The sequence below is a fragment of the Bombyx mori genome, chromosome 5 (assembly GCF_030269925.1).
Source record: "Bombyx mori chromosome 5, ASM3026992v2".
Taxonomy (NCBI): domain Eukaryota; kingdom Metazoa; phylum Arthropoda; class Insecta; order Lepidoptera; family Bombycidae; genus Bombyx; species Bombyx mori.
The window spans coordinates 6,646,650-6,666,714 of record NC_085111.1 but is presented as its reverse complement, the minus strand read 5'-3'; the positions used below and the strand labels follow the sequence as shown (position 1 = coordinate 6,666,714).

The following is a 20,065-nucleotide window of genomic DNA, read 5'->3' as shown; positions in this document are numbered from 1 at the left end:
GATAGAAATTAGGTTGTTACGCTAAATAATTTATTACTACGAAATAGCTCGAGCATCGTACAGTTTCGATTAAAGAAAAAAAATCCCCAAACAAAACGTCTACACAATCCCATTTTCTTTTACACCAACAAAACGAGCCTTAGTGAATCAGTCTTCTGTATGAAAGCCTTTATAAACGCAATAATGAGGAGTGCTAAGGCGGCATTCAGGCGCGCGCCCTAACGAGAGGTGGCGATGAATCGTCCATGAGCCGAGCACAAAACTTGCCACTTGGCTATAATAGCGAGGCGCGCCGGCCGCTGCACGCATCATCGCTGCATCGCTGCCTCGCCAAAGGGCTTTTAGCGAACACCAACTCGCTCTCACTTTGACTTTCATTCAATGTGGATTAGTATTGGCTCTACCCAAACGGGTAAGGTTTCGGTTGAATGGCAAACGAATTTAAGTTAACAAATAAACTTCAAAGGTTTTTTTAGAAATTGTGTTTATAATTAAGTACTTACATATTGAAAAAAAAATGGTGTTACTGGAAATAAAGGCTCAGTACTCGTGATTACAATGTTTTATTTACTTCAGTGCACACCACAAATTTTGAAGCAACTCACGCATTATGGTATATGTTAGTGGTACTATATCACAAGCCTACCCTAGAATTTCATGAACAAACGCAAAAAAATACGAACAAATAAATTTACGAATGACAACAAAACAATTATTAAGATAGGCCCTTTAATCGCGAATTTACCCAAAAGATAGTTACTTCCAAAAGGAATCGTAACTTCGTGTTTTCGTGGAAAATACATATATACACACGCTCATAAACATCAATATTCTAGTTATAAATAAAACAGAGATACTGAAAGGTTTAGCTGCATTCTTTTTTTTTCATATTAAATGTTGTTTTACTTTACAAACTTCATCGCCTTTGCCACTCGTAAAAGAAGGAAGCGTCCGAATAACTCGTAAAGAACTGATTAATCATAAAAATATTTGAAGACGGTTACAATTTAAGTTCACATCCGCATTAACGACTACAGTACTTAATTTGTACGCGGCGTACGGTTTGTGGCACGTTGCAAAACTTTGACTTTAGCCGCGACGAGAAAAACTCAGCAACCGGTACCTATGAATTGTTTGAGTGTTATTAAAACTTTTCCTTTGAGAAATTGAGTCTATAATAAATTTAAAAGTTACCGTTTGCATAGTAGCCGCGAGTTAAATTTAGGGTGAACGTGTTTAACGTTTGCTTTACAAAAATCGAATGAAAACGCTTTCTTTATTGTTGACATTGCCTATTTCTGCCGTAAAGCAGTAATGCGTTTCGGTTTGAAGGGTAGGGCAGCCGTTGTAACTATACTTGAGACCCTAGAACTTTATCTCAGGATGGGTGGCCTATTTACGTTGTAGATGTCTATGGGCTCCAGTAACCACTTAACACCAGGTGGGCTGTAAGCTCGTCCACCCATTTAAGCGATAAAAAAATAATAAAAAATTTCGAAGACAGGAAAATTATTCGAACCGAAATCAAGGCACGCTGCGACGTTCGTCTACAGCTTATTGCAAAATTAGTCAATGCTATCGCGCCGTCTTCAATGGACGCGCCGAAGCTGAATAATGAAATAGCTCGTTGAGACGATGGGTAGACGCTATCGACACTCCAAGCCCATTGGAACGCGATCGCGCCGACCGAGCATTGGCGAAAATCCCGAGGATTCCGTGTGAGATATCTGGCCTCTTTTAGGGTTATTAAGCGAAGTGGGTTTTAGGGAAACGAGTCAAGAAATAAATCCTCTATCCCTCGGTATCGCAAGTTCCTCTGTTTCCAGTAACTAAATAAACGATGCCCATGAAATAAATTAGATGTGCTCATATGTTGTCTGCATTGAGGCATATAAAAGCGTTAGCCGGACGGATAAAAATCCGAGCTCGCATGGGAGGATTGCCAATAAGGAGAATGGAAGTTATTACTAACATTTACTTGTTTTGTTTATATGAACAAAGCCAGAATTATTACTGTGACCACATCAATGTACGTTTGTGAGATCTTATTTCTAAAAGCTTTACGGAAAATTGTCTATTCCGGTATTCAGATTCCACCAGGATGCTTGTTACATTATGATTATGAAAAAGAAGATTTTAAGGGAATTAAATTCTAACTGTGAAGACAGTTTCGTATATCTTAGGTAAATATGTACTAATTTTTTTTTTTATTAATAGATGGGTGGACGAGCTTACAGCCCACCTGGTGTTAAGTGGTTACTGGAGCCCATAAACATCCACAACGTAAATGCGCCACCCACCTTGAGATATAAGTTCTAAGGTCTCAAGTATAGTTACAACGGCTGCCCCACCCTTCAAACCGAAACGCATTACTGCTTCACGGTACTGCTGCTACATAATACATATGTGCTATTTTAATTTCTCGTTTATGGTTTATGTCACGCGGTTGGTGCTTTTTGCTTATGTTTTAAATAGCAACTGCAGCTTTGAGCTTGAATTAAATTCCAACTTGAACAAAACCAAGCAACCAGCTTGAATTAAATTCACAGTAAAATATAAGGTCGAAATCTACAATTACTATCTTAAGGATCTAAATATATATTCTGAACGAAATAAGGAATTCATTTTCGCAGTGTGTGCAAGGCGAACGTTTTGCTTTCGCCACCATACGGAGTGCTAAACAAAGCTGCACGAAAGCCGGATTACTATCAAGTCTGCAAACGCAACCTGAAGCAAAATCCTCAGTCACCGGTTTCCTATATTGGAGTGTACGGTTCTCGGTTAACTTATTCTGCGTTAGTCGAGACCGTAGGGCTGGGCGGTAATGCATTTTATGAACGAATGAATGGGAGGATTTCACTTCAAACTAACCATTGGTTTGAGCAAAAGCGCATTCAATCCGGGATTTTTACGGGTTCTACGCCTCGGAAATGGTTGTGTTAGTGTAACGATAAGACGGATTCAATGGGTTTATTTACAGTGAAAATTCTAAACAGGCTTTTTATTGTAAAAATGGTAAACAGGCAGACTTTTATTTTCTTGCCTTTGTAAATACACGAGCGTGCCTCTGACCTGATAGTGAGTGGTCATCGTGGATAATGGATAATGGATATCGAGGATAAGTTATGGTAAAGGAAAAATAGAATGCTACCCAAATAATAAATAATTTCAAGTCATTGGTTATTTTCAAATGTTTTTTGAAGAAGGACATGCCATAATGCTCCCCTATCACCATCCATAAATACGAATTTTACTGATATACTGCATCAGAGCAGGTCAAAATCTAAACATTTATGAACAACGAAGCTGCCAAATTATCCTCAAAATATTACCACGAGGCAAAGGTTTACACTGGACCGTATTTTGTGCTCGTCCTAAATTTATTTTGATTAAATTTTTGCATCGTGCTCGGGAATTTTGAACACCTACTTAATTAGACTTTGTAGCCTTATTTGAATAATTAGCTTTTTCTTATTATATCCTAGAACTTCAACGAGTGTGTTTGAACAGTTTTTCATGGAATCATCTATCATAAAATGTATAGTTTTTATATTCATTTTGAAAAGTATTCATTTATGTAGTTTGTGCATCTTTAGTCATGTGAAATGGTAAAAACGTTTTGATGTTCTATGGGGGCATATAAGCATTCGGCTCATAAAGTTTTACGATTACTAGAGCCAATAGATATCACAACGTGAATGCCGTTACTGACTCGGAAACTCCCCTGATCACCTTCTTCGGCCAACTCATACCCTAGGCCAAGAAGGTCAAGTACTTGGGTGTCACCCTGGATGCATCCATGACATTCCGCGCACATATAAAATCAGTCCGTGACCGTGCCGTGTTTATTCTTTGCAGACTCTATCCCATGATCTGTAAGCGGAGCAAAATGTCCCTTCGGAACAAGGTGACACTTTACAAAGCTTGCATAAGGTCCGTCCTGACTTACGCGAGTGTGGTCTTTGCTCACGCGGCCCGCATCCACATAGACATCCTCCAATCCCTACAATCTTGTTTTTGCAAGTTAGCAGTCGGAGCCCCGTGGACCGTGAGGACCGTCGACTTACACGACAACTTGGACCTCGAATCGATTAGAAAATACATGAAGTCCGCGTGGGAACGTTACTTCGATGAGGAAATGCGTCATGGTAATCGCCTTATCGTTGTCGCCGCTGACTACTCTCCGACTCCTGATCACACAGGAGCCAGTCACCGTCGTCGCCTTAGACATGTCCTTACGGATCCATCAGATCCAATAACCCTTGCATTAGACGCCTTCCGCTCTAATACAAGAGACCCCGGTAACCGTACTCCTCGAACTCGGCAAAGAGTTCGACGTGCAACCTAACCTAAGCATCAACCCGTTGAGTTTCTCGCCGGATCTTGTCAGCGGGGCGCGATTCCGGTCGGTTAGTAAATCCTGCCCCTTCTGGCTGAGCCCTTGCTCGCCCACCTGTCCTTGTGAAACTGGAAAAGCCTCTGGGCCACCAGTAATCTCTCAATCATAAAAAAAACTCGGAAAGTAGAGGCCAAGGCTCGATTGTATTTTACAAGAACCAACCCTTAGACTTAAAATTTGAAAACAGGCCCTACCACTATTGTGTTTCTTTTACCATTATTTTTCAACGAAATACCCTTAAGCCTTAAATTAAATTTACCGCTATTACTAGTATTTTAAAAATGAAAATATATCTTTGATCTTTTTAAAATTAAAAAGCATTTATTCAACAAAAAGAGCGAGGTCAATGAATCTCTGACCTCGTTTTACACTTGTTGAATTGAAATTTTACAATATCGAAGATTAAAACTCATGTTTGTTTGGAAAATAAAGTTGAGTACATTCATTAGATTTTCCTTCAGTCGCTTTGATTGCGAATGCAACGGAAAGAGGATCGTTTTTGATTAACGGACATTAATTAGACGGACTAGGAAAATAAAAGGTCACGATTCACCTAGGCGAAAGCCTTTTTTAAACAAGCTTTTAAATTCATTGAATATCGATTTTCCTTATTCTTTTGAATCGGCGTTCAGAAATAAACATATTTTTGTTATACATTTTTTAAGAAGCTTTGTAAACCTCTGCTTTCCTGGAATAAAACTTGCGGGGTTAAAGTTGCTTTTGAATTTTGTTTTCTTGTTGCTTGTTGCTTGGGTTTTATTTTCTTTCATAAATCGATAATTATAAAAGTCGATGTGTGCATGAATGTATGTTCCTTTTAACCTTAAAGGGAACATAAATACATTCATATTCACATATCGACTAGTTCCGACTAGTTCCCTATAGGGAATCTTATATTAAAACGGAGACTTGAAACTAATATCTCAAGGTGGAACTTCATAGTGATGCTTTCTTTTTAATGCGTAGATGGGTGGACGAGCTCACAGCCCACCTGGTGTTAAGTGGTTACTGGAGTCCATAGACATCTACAACGCAAATGCGCCACACACCTTGAGATATAAGTTCTAAGGTCTCAGTATAGTAACAACGGCTGCCCCACCCTTCAAACCGAAACGCATTACTGCTTCACGGCAGAAATAGGCAGGGTGGTGGTACCTACCCGTGCGGACTCACAAGAGGTCCTACCACCAGTAAAAAGCTGTTGGAGCCACCACGGAGGCTGTGACCTCGTCCACCTATCTAAACTACAAAAAATGTGTGTTTTAATTCCATTAAAAACCAACGAAATATCTCTAATAATAAGCTCGGACATCGAATAATCTATATATTAATACGTGAAGCAAAAACTTTGTATCCCTTTTTACGAAAATCGTGCGGACGGAGGAGTATGAAATTTTCCACACTTATAGAGAATATAGAGAAGAAGTGCACAATCCTAATAATTTTTTTAAATAATGCATAAAAGATACATTATATCAATAAAGAAAACATTACACACACTACAGACCATATATTTGACGCACACACGCATGCATACTATTTATTGTCAAACTTTTGTTCTTGACGTCTGTTATCAAATTGAGATAAAATATTGTTTGTCTTTATTAATATTTTTAAAGTGTAGTCTTGGCGAAATTTGTGATTATAGAAGTATAAAATACAATCATAATAGTGTACAAACTTACAATACCAATTAATTATAGTCGAATTTCGACTACTGCGGGACCTCTAGTCTATAATAAATAAGTCAAAAGTGGATTAATTTAGTGATTTTGATTTATTTTGAGTAAAGAATCTTCGAAATCCGTTAACGAAAGAACCCGTTGGCTCGTTCTCATTCCAGAAATGTTTCTAGCTTGCTTTTCCGCTTCGATGCTAGATATGGAGAGACCACCTACATCTACCAGTTTTTATACGAGGCCAATCTCAACAATCTTGAGCAATTACAATTCTTAGTTGATTGCTTGTGCAAATATTTTTTACTCAATACCATAGAACGAATGCGTAATCTGAATTTAGGGACGACATTGAGCCGCAATGCTTTTGTTAAAGTTATTTTCTGTGAGCTCCGGCGTTAAAAACAGATAGGTTATAAGTTCTCCTGCCTGTATACGACACAATAAGTTTATCTAAGTTTAAGTGGCCTCTCACCACCTTTACTGGTGATAGGACCTCTTGTGGGTCCGCGCGAGCAGGTACCACCACCCTGCCTATTTCTGCCGTGAAGCAGTAATGCGTTTCGGTTTGAAGGGTGGAGCAGCCGTTATAACTATACTGAGATCTTAGAATTGATATCTCAAGGTGGATGGCGCATTTACGTCGAAGATGTCTATGGGCTCCAGTAACCACTTAACACCAGGTGAGCTGTGAGCTCGTCCACCCACCTAAGCAATATAAAAAAAAAGCTATTGGACTTCATAGTTACTTATTTTCAGTGGGAATGTGTTCTACCTGAACTACCCTGGTTAATCCAATGTCGTTATGATCTTTCTCATCCGCCACAAAAAGCCCAATTTCGGCCACACTAATATGTGTTATGAGTTAATAACCTATAAATGTTCCAATCCAGCAGTAACACGGTATATCCTGAACAATGATACAAACAATTTATTTTCAAATGAAAGCTACTAGGCAAATCGTGAGAGATCCTGATTTATGGCTGTTAGTCAAATGTTTATAGAGCATTATGGCAAGGTAGTTGAATGTCGCATTATGCAAATGTATCGGATTACTGCAGTCCTACATTGACAACTGGGCCTAATAACATTCGCACTTAACTGCTTGGCTTGCACGTTACGTTATTGAGCTTCAATAACTGCATAGAAAATATAAAAGAATGTATCGATACGAACCGATTATTGTGTACATAGATATGAATTTTACCTAGGTACTGAAATAAATGGATATGCAAAAATGTTTTACGCATTTCGTACTATTGTACAGAGTTTTTGCATTTCAAAAATAAAAACATGTGAATATTCAGAAAATTTAAATTTGTTACAGCGAAACGTTAGTTTTGCTCGTGGTAGGGTGTTTTGTGAGTTTGCAAGGGTAGGTTATACCATCATACCTATTTTTACCGCGAATCAGTACGCGTTCCAGATCGAAGGTTCGAAGGTACAGTCATTAAACTATAAAATTGAGACATTCACCTCAAGACCAAAGGAAGGTAAGGGAATCCACATAGGAAGCTCGTTCACTCATCTATGTAATAAATAAAAAACATGTGTGCAATTCACACGTGGTAGAAGTGAAACCTTCCAAAATTAAAATACAATTATCCTAAACGTCTTAAGTATATGTAAAATTTTGTCATTAGTAAATAATTGTAAGGTAGCGCCCTCTGTGAATTGATATTTTAATTTCACGTATAATCCTAAATTAAAATTCACTACAAGAGCTTTCATACACACATTAGTATTAAAAAATCTCACAGATGGCGCTGTATTAAATAGTATGTATATTTCTGTCTCATTCTTTGCTGGCTTCATCCTACACATTTTTGTATTTGTGTCTCTTACCTGTCGTTTTTTCCGTTCCATCCGGTTTGAAATCACAATGATTCTAAAGAAGTTTTCACTTCAAAAACGTAAAACACCAAAAACAGCATGATGAATATTCGTGATTTATCCTCACGAATTATTAATAGCATAACAATCAGAATTACAAAAATTATGTTTTTCATTTTATAACCATAACTAATCTTTACATAAACTTTTGTTTCGTGTATGTTATAATAACGACAATAATTATTAAATTTAAAACATCATTTATTTCAAACCAAATAACTTTTCACCTAAGAGAATAAATTACAAATCGAATCGAAAACTTGTCGCCGCATGCTTCGAATGTAATTAAACGGTAAACTAACTACATCGAATTTCATTTAATTCATTATTATACGCATTTAATTCCACACGATTCGAAAGCGATAATCGAGTTTCACTAAATAAATACGAGCTGTTAATGCGCCTTAATGTCTGCACCGAAAGTGCAATTTCAATAAACAAAACCTTTATAATAACATTACATAAAATTGGATTTCTGTCGTCGCGGCCTAACAAGGTAACGTGCGTACCGGTAGTTAAGATTTTAAACTATCCGACACGTGTGAAATCGAAATGTTGTTCCCATGAAATGACGGTATAATATGTCAAAATAGTCTATAAAAGATTTTTGAGTACGATCCCACGGACATTTCGGGGTTTTGATCTACCACAGTGGCCGTCCGAGTCCGTTATCCGACAATCGGTTCAGACTATTATCGAACGATATCGAATATCCAGTTCGGTCTCACGTAACAAAATATTTTTAAACGTACACCGACTTGGCTCTATGGACCGTGAAACCGCGGCGCTTGGGTGCTTATGAGACTGAAATTGATCGATATGAATCATTTACTGATGAGAATTTAATAGCATTTAACTTTTGAGTATTAAAGTATGTATGTATGTTAGTAAGTAACGCACCGTGGAGAGCGAGATGAGGACTGCCGGCCCGACCTGAGCGATGCTAAGGAACAAGCGCAAGACAAGGTGAAGTGAAAACAACTTGTGAGGATCCCATGTAGCAGCAGGGTTCCCTAGGACTACTACTACTACTACTAACTATACTTGAGACCTTAGAACCTTTATCTCAAGGTGGGTGGCGCATTTACGTTGTAGATGTCTATGTGCTCCAGTAAACACTTAACACCGGGTGGGCTGTGAGCTCGTCCACCCACCTTAGCAATTAATGAAAAAACTACCACTACAACTACTACTATCACCACCACTACTACTACTACTACTACTACTACTACTACTACTACTACTTCTACTACTACTGTTGAAAATTGAGTAGTATTCATAATAAGTATTGTAAATTTGTAGCTTGATCGTTGCGTATTCTGTGTTTATATCCAAATACACTAAGCTATGCACAGTTGTTGGCACTTAAGGGGGTTGAAGGTAAGCTTGAAATATCGAGATACGATAGGTGGCGCATGATGCGTTTCAGGAAACGGATGAAAATAAGAGAAACACTGAAACACATGTACTTCATGAATTCGATGCCTCAAAAATACTAGAATAGACATCTCTAGTGATAGTTACTTGAACCAATACGTCTATAGGCTCTGTATAGGTAGTGGATTAGATATGCTCTGCTATTGCCTGTTTACTGTCAAGAACGTATCTGCCTACGAAAATAATACCAAAGTGAACTACACGGAAACGGTGTTTCCAAATGTAGAAAAGAGATTACGCCATTTTATTTTAATTATGACACAAAATTTCCTCATTCCTTTCATTATCCGAATTTTGGCCGGATTGGTAATCTACTAACAGTAGTAACTTACACATCCTTACATTTAGTCTCCTTATACATTGATTCGTATATCTCTATGATAAAATTTGTAACCAAATAGTGTATTCAACTTTTCTGCGGACTATTTTTCGCCAAGCATTTCCTCATAATTGTAATAGCGACGTCAAATAGAGACCATCACTTGAACTCTCCCATTAGCGCAGTGAACTATCATAACACTCCAGTGTACTTAAATTATTGATTATTAGACCATACTAGAGATCGTTAGGTATGAATAAAAATGTTTAAACCCAATTTAAAATGTTTATTATTACTTGTCAAATTTCAATTTACTATCGAGACTTGAGGCAAGCTTGAGTCCTAGTAGATTGTGATTGAGTTATAGGCTACCGAGCAAAATACCGTGGATTCATTTTTTTTTTCCCCCTACCTATGCTGATAGCCTTGAGAGGCTATTTCAGCTTCGCCCTAACGTTTGTAGGTGAGCTCGCGGGGCTCAACCGGAGAGTTGCTAACACTGACGCTAGCAAGAGCAGTGCTTCGCAGAATCTACCACTGGATCGGAAACGCGACCCACTGAGAAGGTCCGGCGAGAAACTCAGTGGGCTGTGTCCATGGGTTAGTTCGCTCGTCGAGCCCTTCGTCGCAAGCGACGGGTTCGACGAGGACGGTGCTTGTGGTGCCTAAAAACACCGTTAATGGATCAGGAGGATCCGTAATGACGTGCTTTGGGCGACGTCGACGGTTTACCATTCGGTCTACTGGGTCGGGTATGTAGTTTCCAGCGGCTAGGATGAGAGGGTTCTCATGTCGTGCCGCCTTCTCAAAATGGCGCAGCGATGCCGACTGCAGATGCTTACTAACTGACTGAATCGAGCTCCAGGTCATCGTGGATGGATTCATAAAGTCGATGGTAATATTAAAAGACTAATCGACTTTCTGGCAGAGTTGGGATGTTGGGATGGCACGAGTGAAAACTCCCAGCTGCGTAAACCAATTCAATTTCTAGTTTCCAGATTCAATATCAAATAACCAAAATGAATACGTTCATTCGAAAGCAATATCGGACGAGACTTTGTTTTTTTTTTTGTAAATTAATCTAATCTTGCGGTACAAAAAGCCACAAAGCGCTCCGTTCTGTATTATGTAGATTCGAAATATTCTCACCGTTACGCTTCAGCGCCCTTGGATATAGCGCTAAAGCCTTGATTATTTTCCTAGTGTACCAACACAACAATTAAACTATTCGACACGATCTCAGCAAATCGACCCTTATAATACGAACTGTAAAAACCATCACGGATTCATTTCGTGTAATTGATCAAAACATTCAAAACAGTTCGGTAGTTTTGATTTAAATTGGCTTTTAAAAACAACGATGGGTAGGTACGTCTTTTTGTTCGTATTAACGAGCTCTTTTTTTGTGTTTCAACGGTTAATTTCCTATGCTGTATTAATTTATAACGGCCATTTGTTAATTAAGGTAAAGTAATTGGCTTTATGTATTGGCGTAAAATCGATATAATACTACCATAATTCTCAAATAAAGTTAATGCAAACAACACGTAATAAAAACAAGTTTTCACGAAAAAAAAAAACAATTCATAATTTTGAAATGAACTCATTCAAAACATATCACAGTATAAAGTCACTTCACACAAGTTTAGATAAAAAAAAAAAAAATGTTATTGACGTTTATTCATCGCAATAGAATGCGAGAACAAAGCCAAGCGCTATGAAGCGACTGTACATAAACCGATACACGGGAACATAAAACTAGTGTGTCGTGAGCGTGTGTCCCGCCTTATTCGAATTCACGTCAAGTATACGTATTTGTAATTCAACAGGGAGTCCCCACGCGTACGTATTGTTTCACCTACGAAGCCTTAAGGCGACGTCGCTCTTTGTTCTTGTTTTGTGACTCGTAATCATTGGAATCGACAGTAATGAGATCCGATAATTAAGCGACAATGCGAGGTTTTGTCGTTGACGAAGCGAAGGTAGTTGTCATTATTAATCGTTATCCATTGTTATCGTCTTTCGTAATAAAGTATTTTTGTGATTTTTTTTTTCTTTCTACTGAAATCACGAAATTGTCAATTGTGAGATAGGTAATTGAAGATTGATGAGGTGGTTTTATTGTATACATTGATTGTAGTCATAATATTTGATGTCTATATTTATAAGGTGTAAATGGAACAATTATGAATAAGATAATAGGTATGTTTAAAAGCATCGATCGCTTTATTGCCGAATGTTCCAATCTACCCCCTGCTGCCTATTTTTGCGGTGAAACACTTGCCAGTGTGAAATATAGACAGCGGCAATTAGATGACAATGAAAACTGAAATCTCATATCTTTGAGATGTCTGACACCACACACACACTGTACCTATATATTATGGGATCTATAGACTCATATAATCAATGAACTTATTGACATTCTTCTAAATGAAAATAAAAGACAGAAACTTTAAAATGAGCGTAAAATAGATAATATAGAATCTATAGAAGAATAGAATACACAGTAATGTAATAAAACTTAGTACATGTATAGTCGCCTTAAAGCCTTCGCCTTAAAAATATACAAACTTACAAATAAGTGATGATAGAAAAGTACGACGGGTTTTTGTTTACTTCATGACTTTCGTGTATATTTCACCGCATCAAACTATTGACAGTAAAATCTAAGACAAGAACGCAGGGGACGGTAATATAACGAAACATTCGTTCCCCAAATCAGCCAAGTAATTAAATTGAGGATAGTCGTTAACTTAATAGGCAGTTATAGTAGCCAGGTTTGAGCCTAACGCTGATTACAATAAACCATCAATTTCCAATAACTATGATAACCCCAAGTTGAATTTGAACAGCATTCATAGAAGCGGCTCAGATCTGAATTATATTGGAACATAGTTTTATTTAGCATTACAATCAGTAGTTATACGCGCTAAATTATACTAAATTTTTTATCTTATCCTATCTTATCTTATACCTTTAAACGAGCAATTCTTGTATGTATATAATCTGAATCTCGGAAACGGCTCCAACGATTTTCATAAAATTTAATATACAGGGAATTTCGGGGGCGATAAATCGATCTAGCTACGATTTATTTTCAGAAAATGTTGTTTTATTCGTGTTTTCAATAATCAACTCTTCCCGACATCTATTGGGGATTAATAATACTATTTTTCTTAATTAAGGGCAAACTAACCGCTTTAAAGACACAACAAGATGCCGTTATCAAAAAAATAACCGATCATCATCTAGTTGTGTTTAAAGTCCGTTGAGTATGTAATATTTTTATTTTAGAACATTTAACGCTTTAACTCGGGAACTGACCTTGTATCAAAACACAGATACTGGCTCCCACATGCATGTTCAAACTAATTTAAGGGGTGAATTTAATTAGTCAATGTTGCCTCAAGCTATGTATACCGAGATGACGGACGTGGGTTTCGACGTCCGAGATGCTCTTCATTAGGAGAGAGCGGGCGCGCTGAGTGGGGAGGGAGCGATGACTTTATGGGACGATTTGCATTTACACGAGCCCTAGTACAGATTACGGCCACACTTATCCGCCTGACGAAATGAGGGCCTTCCACTTATACCCGCTACAACCGAACAAGTCTTTGTTTGTGTTCCGTTGTATTATTCACCGGTCATTTGATTTGAAGATCGCCTCTTAAAGCCTAAAGTTCAGGGAACCCTAAATTTCATTTTCATTTTGTGGGAACTTAGATACTGTTTAAGACACTTTCGCGGTATGAAATAAAGTTTTCAACAAGTCCAAGGTCATAGGTTTGCAAAGGAACGACATTGAGTGATTTACGTCTACAGCAGAACATCGATGCGTAGTTTAGACAGTTTCCATGCTCTCGGAACTTCTGTTACTTAAAACTGTCAAGACGTACGAGCTCGAGCCCATAAATAAGGAAAGACGTCAGCTATTTGACAGCGTTTGTGGACTAGCAACGACGTCCAACAAAGCCGGTATGCAAAACGGGCAAAATAGCTGTCGCGTAGAAAGCAGAGCAAGCCACAATGGCTCGAGGCTTTCGGGGTCCACATAACTGGATACGGCGATCGCAAATCCCCTCTGACCCACTTACGAGCAACCACCTTTGAATTGCTCTGACAAAAGCACGTCGATGCAAGAACATAATGTCGGGCCGGCCATCGAAGCGTCAATTTAGAACCCGCATGTCCCTATTCAGAGGCCGCCTTGAACAACGAAGCAAGTCACTTCACTATAAATAATATGTATTCAGGATTCATTAGAATGTAGAAAATTATACTATTTCTTCGAACAATAAGAAGTGCTGTACTCAAATAAGGTATAATTTATCATCAATCAAAGTCATGAAAAGAAATGAAATAAATATTTTTGGTTTGTGTGTTTGTTCATCTTTCATACATGGTTTATCTCATTTAATTATAACACATACCTTTAACGCATGACTAAGTAGTTTCAATAAATAGCTATATCTCATATACTAATAAGAATACTTTGCATACTGTAGTGTGACTTCGTTACAATTATAAAACGTGAATTTATCATACATATGCTATAAACATTTACCTAATATGCTAACAGCAAATCAACATAACCGTGGCCGTATTTTCCGGTTTGTCGCCAACGCATAGGTTCGCCCTTAATCAGGAAAATCGCTAAGTAATAGGGGGCAGCTAAAATTTGTATGATAATGAAATTGGGGGAGAAACACAGCTTCCGCGGTGATTTTGTGTCGTTAAGACGCTTGCCGTGACCAATAGCACGAAGTTGGGGACATTCAAGGGAAATTGGGAGACATTATTTTGTGTTGATTGGACTTTTGGTTGTTTTGGTTTTGCACTCCGAAATAGGAATAGTATTTATTGGTACATTCAGTCGTGAAGTAGGATTTAATGAAGTCCTTATCACTGAGTACTAAATAAGAAACTATTTGAAATTCACATTACGCAAACAAAATATACATATAACCAAAAAGTCGATATGCACAATTTTTTCTAAACCTAATTGGTAAGCTTAGTTAAGAATGTTTTACGCAACTCAAGCCTGAATGCTTCCCCTACTTTTAAGACAAGGATAAAGTAAAATAACTTGATATATTATGATACCCGTTATGATAAAGGTGGTTAACAGAGATAGATCGTGCGTACAACCGATACTTAACTTCTTGTCATCCGAAACTATAATATCACTAGAACCAACAAAATATCGTGCTCAATAAACTTTTACAGAACATTGGGTTCTGACATTTAAATGGCGTTATGCGATAAAAACTTATTAATAGTGTCATAAGAAGATTTAGACATGATAAGAAGTTCTAAAGAGAAATATGAATACAGCTTGCAGGACGATATTATTATGACAACAATCTTCTATGGTAGATTAAGAGAAGCACTGCGGTTACTATAGTCAGGGTTAGTAATTTTCTGTGATTACCAGCGAATATTTCGGAAAAAAGTTAAGCGTCTCTGATTTTCAAATTGTTGTATTTTTTTCTCCCCTACGAAATAGCTGGTAACCTAAGTAGCTATTCCAGCTACGCGGTGACTGGTAGGTGATCTCCGGGCTCAACTTCAGAGAATTTGCTAACATTAGCCCCAGCAAGAACAGTGCTTTGCAATATCGACCTCCACATCGGAATCGCGACCCGCTAAAATCCGACGAGAAAATCATTGGGTTGTATCTATGGGCTAGTTCTCTAACCGAGGACGGTGACCGGTGCTTGAAGAGCCGCTGAAGATTTTCCCACATATAAGTCATACAATGGCTGCCTAATTTAACCATTACCTTTTACATAGATAAGTTAACTTTATTTAGTACAACCAGTTTATTTGAAGTTACCCATTACAAATATGTAACCATTTCTGACCCAAAGCAATTTTGCGTTCTGGTTTCAAAGAATAATCGAATTACAAATCCCGTTGAGGTTTTTGGCTTGCTGTTTGCATACTCTTTTTGTTGTTAGTTACAAACTATTGCTACTGCTTCTAAATTGCTAAAAACCTTTAAACTACGAACACATACGACGACAGAGTTTTTTTCAATCTCGCTACAAATGGACTAACATTTACAACGGTTGAAGCTTAGAGGGAAACACACAAATGGCGGGCCACAGGTGTTGCTTTATTGAAAAAAGATACAAATTACCCTTTTCCGCGCGATTTGAAAGAGAAATGGCTACCGTCGGAAATAAACGTTTCGTCAATTGTTTTAACTTTGATACTTTTGTACCAAAATACTTGATATCTCTCTATGTTATTGTTATGTTTGTCATCTAGTATTTAAATTGAACTTAAGCATTCAAATTTGGCAATTGTACGATTTAATTTGAGTATGCGTAAAAAAGTACAAACTTAGTATGGTTTTTGGCCAAAATCTTTTGTATAATGAAAATATTTTAAGATAATTTCCAGGATCAAAGATTCTTTATTTTAATATAATAATAAACTTCTGACCCGAACAATAAAGCCGCTGTTTCGTAACCGTAGGAACCCATCAATTTTACTTCAAGCTTGTATTACCTAACCTTATTTTACCTACACATTTAGTATTTTCGTGCAGCCCACAGAAAAAATAGGGCTGGTACTTAGCAATTTTTATGATAAGAAACTCGTAAAAGCTGCTTACCTAAGTGAAGGCGGGGAGTTTGATGTTATAACGCTGACTTAATCCGAAACATGAGAAGTAATCGTCAGTCTAGCAGCATCCTGAAACAATAAAAGATAAATTTATTAACAGAAGCGTAAGTAGTGGTGGTCCCTCGCTACTAAAGTAAGCGGTCGGTAGTTAAAATAAATGGTACGTCTATGATTAAATTTAATTTTAATGTTTATAGAATATATTGTATAATGCTGAACAAAATAAAATAGAATGTAGTTTAAATCTGAAAACATAATAGAAACATGCAAGTAAAGTATTTATGAATATTTATATACATATTACTTAATAAAATGTTATAAGAATATAAAAAGTATTTTTTTTTATTGCTTAGGGGGGTGGAAGAGCTTACAGCCCACCTGGTGTTAAGGGGTTACTGGAGTCCATAGACAACTTCAACATAAATGCTCCGCCCACCTTGAGATAGAAGTTCTAAGGTCTCATGTATAATTACAATGGCAGAAATAGGCAGGGTGGTACCTACCCGCGCGGACTCATAAGAGGTCCTACCACCAGTAAAGTAAGTTTTATTATTATATTCCTGTACTTAAAATATTAAATCCTTCTTATTTAATTTTTGTTGTTTTAAATGTCGTGTCGTCTCTGAAGAATTTTAAGATGTCATTAAAAACATAAATAAAATAAAGAGAGAGAGAGAGAGAGAGAGTATTCTTTATTGTACACCAAAAAACAAATAAACAGTGCGATACATTAAAAACAAAAAGTACAATTGGCGGTCTTAAACCCTTAGATGCCCATAAAAATATTTTTATAACAGTCATATTTTTATTAGCTCTGATAATATCTCTCCTTCCATCTTTCATGAATATCGGCGTTAGGTAAGAACAGAAATATAAAATTTCGTTTCGGAAAAGAAAAAAAAATAGTACATACCTAACTTTTTTTTAATTGTCGTTTGACTGAACTCTCAAAAGAAGGTACGGGTCAAGAAGCATTTCATCATCATAAAGATCAAGATGTAAGCAAAATTGGCTTCAAAAACGAAATAGACGAAACGATCGTGTCGAGTGGAAGTCAGAAAGCGCCCGCATCAGTAGACAAGCGACAATAAAAGTTATCCGGAGAGACTCGTTCCGAATTCGAAAACAAAACGCACCGAAAGGTCGACACACAGATGGCGCAGGTGTCCTGAGCGATTCGCTCGTCCTCTAATCAAGCGGAAATATGTGCTCGGGTGACCGGACTGTGCGCTAGTCCGGACAGCGCCCCAAGTGAACACTACAATCCGTTGCCGGACGGAATTCGAATCAAGTTCATATTTGGTCAATTCTAACAGGAAATTTAGATTCCATTACGAGCTGCTCTTCACTTTACCCGAGTTTCCTTTTCCTTCGTACCATCCGGCTTTGGAATGAGCTCCCCTCTACGGTGTTTCCCGAGCGCTATGACATGTCCTTCTTCAAGCGAGGCTTGTAGAGAGTATTAAACGGTATGCAGCGGCTTGGCTCTGCCGAAAATGGTGGAAATTATAATAAATAAAAATAACAATTTTGTTTTACCTTTGATGTGTCCCCCGTCGGACGGATTCCTTTTGTTTGATTTAAGTTTACTTTATACCAAAGTTTAGGTCTTTTATTTATCGATAGAGGCACAACGAAGTATGCCGGGTCAACTAATAAGAAAAAAAAAAAGTTTCATAGCTTTCTCTCTAATTTTTAACATTCATTCGAGGCAAAGCTGATTAAGGTAAGGTAAGTTTGTGATAAAAAAAGTAAAAGGCTATGTTACAATCAATTTAACAATTCTCGAAGCGGTTACGTAATAGTCTCGAATTAATGTGGTGGGATAAACAAAGAGGAAACTCTTATCTCAGAGAAAGCGACTTGTCTTGGTTCAACCTTTAGTCGATTGTGCCTAAAGCAAATAACTTACGCCTGTCTATTCTAAGAACGATTGCACTAAAGCCATGTAAAATAATTTATTTAATACAATAAAAGAGTGATGATGATTGTAAAAATGGCTTTTTATAAAGGGTGATTATTTGAAACATAGAATTGAAAATAAATATAACCGTTCTTGAAGGAGTCATCGTGTCCATTCATTTCACACTTCTTTTGCCACATAATTTCCCCTACACAATCTTTAGCCCTTACGCAGTGAGTATTCTTTTGTTTTCATTACGGCTAACCGACCGCATCACCGAAGAGATCTTCGTAAACCTTTTGACATTTCGCTAAAAGGTTCATTTCGGTTGATTAATACCGTAATTCCATCGGTTGAGAGCACAAAAAAGACAGAGGAAGCATTTATACGCTGACGGGCCGCGACTTGAAGAAAAATGAAGGGAATTTATCTGAGCCGTGTATCGCAACCGGCCAGCATCTATTTTAACCCGTTCTCTATAGTTAAATGGAAAGTTACGAGAACAGAGAAACGAACGATTTTGTTACGGACGGAAATGATACGGACGCGCGATAGGAATGATATTATTCGTTTCACTCTTTGTTATGTAAAACGTCATTCGAAGGCTGTTAATAAATTTGATGATTTTATCTCAGAGTTTTGTTCGTATTGAGTTAAAATAACGAGCGAGTCTATCAACGGTCATCGGATAAATGGAGCGATGAACTGAACTGTACAAGTTGGTTGGAACGTATCGGATGCATAGCCGCAGTTCGAACTCAGTGGCCCGTCGCGAACGAGATTTTAAACAGGCGTGTAGCGTGGTTACGGTTCCTATAATATGTATAATTTACAATAAAATTTTTAGTTGTTCTCTAAGTCTATAAAATTTAGAGATTTGTTTAGCTCTTTCATGTTTATGAATGATAACACTTATCATACCATAATGTACTACGACCCAGAGCATGGTCATCAAATATCTCCATTTACGATAATTACAGCAACTCAACATCGGACTCCCAAAGCACCGTACTGAGGGTCATCACTAAGCCAACGGTGGCGAACAATTGCAATGAAAACAATTATTTCGTATGATCATTTATAAGCCAATTCAAGTGACGTACCACAAATTCAATGACTAAATTGAAATTGCCTCATTTAAATCATAATGTCCAAATTACGGAGACCACCCGTTCTCCTGCGATTAATCGAGTTAAAATAATGTATGGTTATACAGATGTCCAATCGATTGCTGTTAGATAAGCGACTGTAGGGGACGGGCCACCGGTCTTTATGTCTTTATTACACAATAACACGGTATAAATCGCCCCACAGGAGGGAATGGCGGTCACGGAATAGAAACTGAAAAATATAAATAAATATTTGCTATTATACTTTTATTCGTAGATGAAGGTCGAGATAAATAATGCCTGTATACGAAGACCATTAGTTTTATATTTAATTTATGTATTAAACTAAACAATTTTAGAAAATATTAGCGTTTGAAGTGTCGCAAGACTAAAACAAGTAAAATATTAATATGTAGTATTTTAGTTCATGATCCAATATAAATTTTACACAATAGAAAATGTATTTCTACTTATCCGATGTGGGGAAATCTAAACATCAATCTTGTTAATTATAAGTTTAACTTGCAAAATTAAATTTGAAAGTGAATTCATACGATCCTCAAACGATACGAGGTTCAAGCCCAAATGAAGCTAGAAACGTTAAACAAAACAGGCGCACCTGTATAAAGGTGCGTCAGTCTGAGCTAACAATCTAGCTCATTAGTGCCGAGAATTTTCTTTGCATAACCGAAG

General features: G+C 37.3%; 1 protein-coding gene across 1 annotated transcript in view; it reads right to left on the bottom strand.

Moving 5' to 3' along the window:
* The window catches only part of LOC101735623 (SLIT and NTRK-like protein 4), a 92,270-nt gene that overhangs the window by 9,886 nt on the left and 62,319 nt on the right, over positions 1-20,065 (bottom strand). Inside the window, exon 2 of the mRNA XM_004932282.5 lies at positions 16,350-16,429. The gene's annotated coding sequence lies outside the window, so the exon portion shown is untranslated. The remainder of the gene's footprint in view (positions 1-16,349; positions 16,430-20,065) is intronic.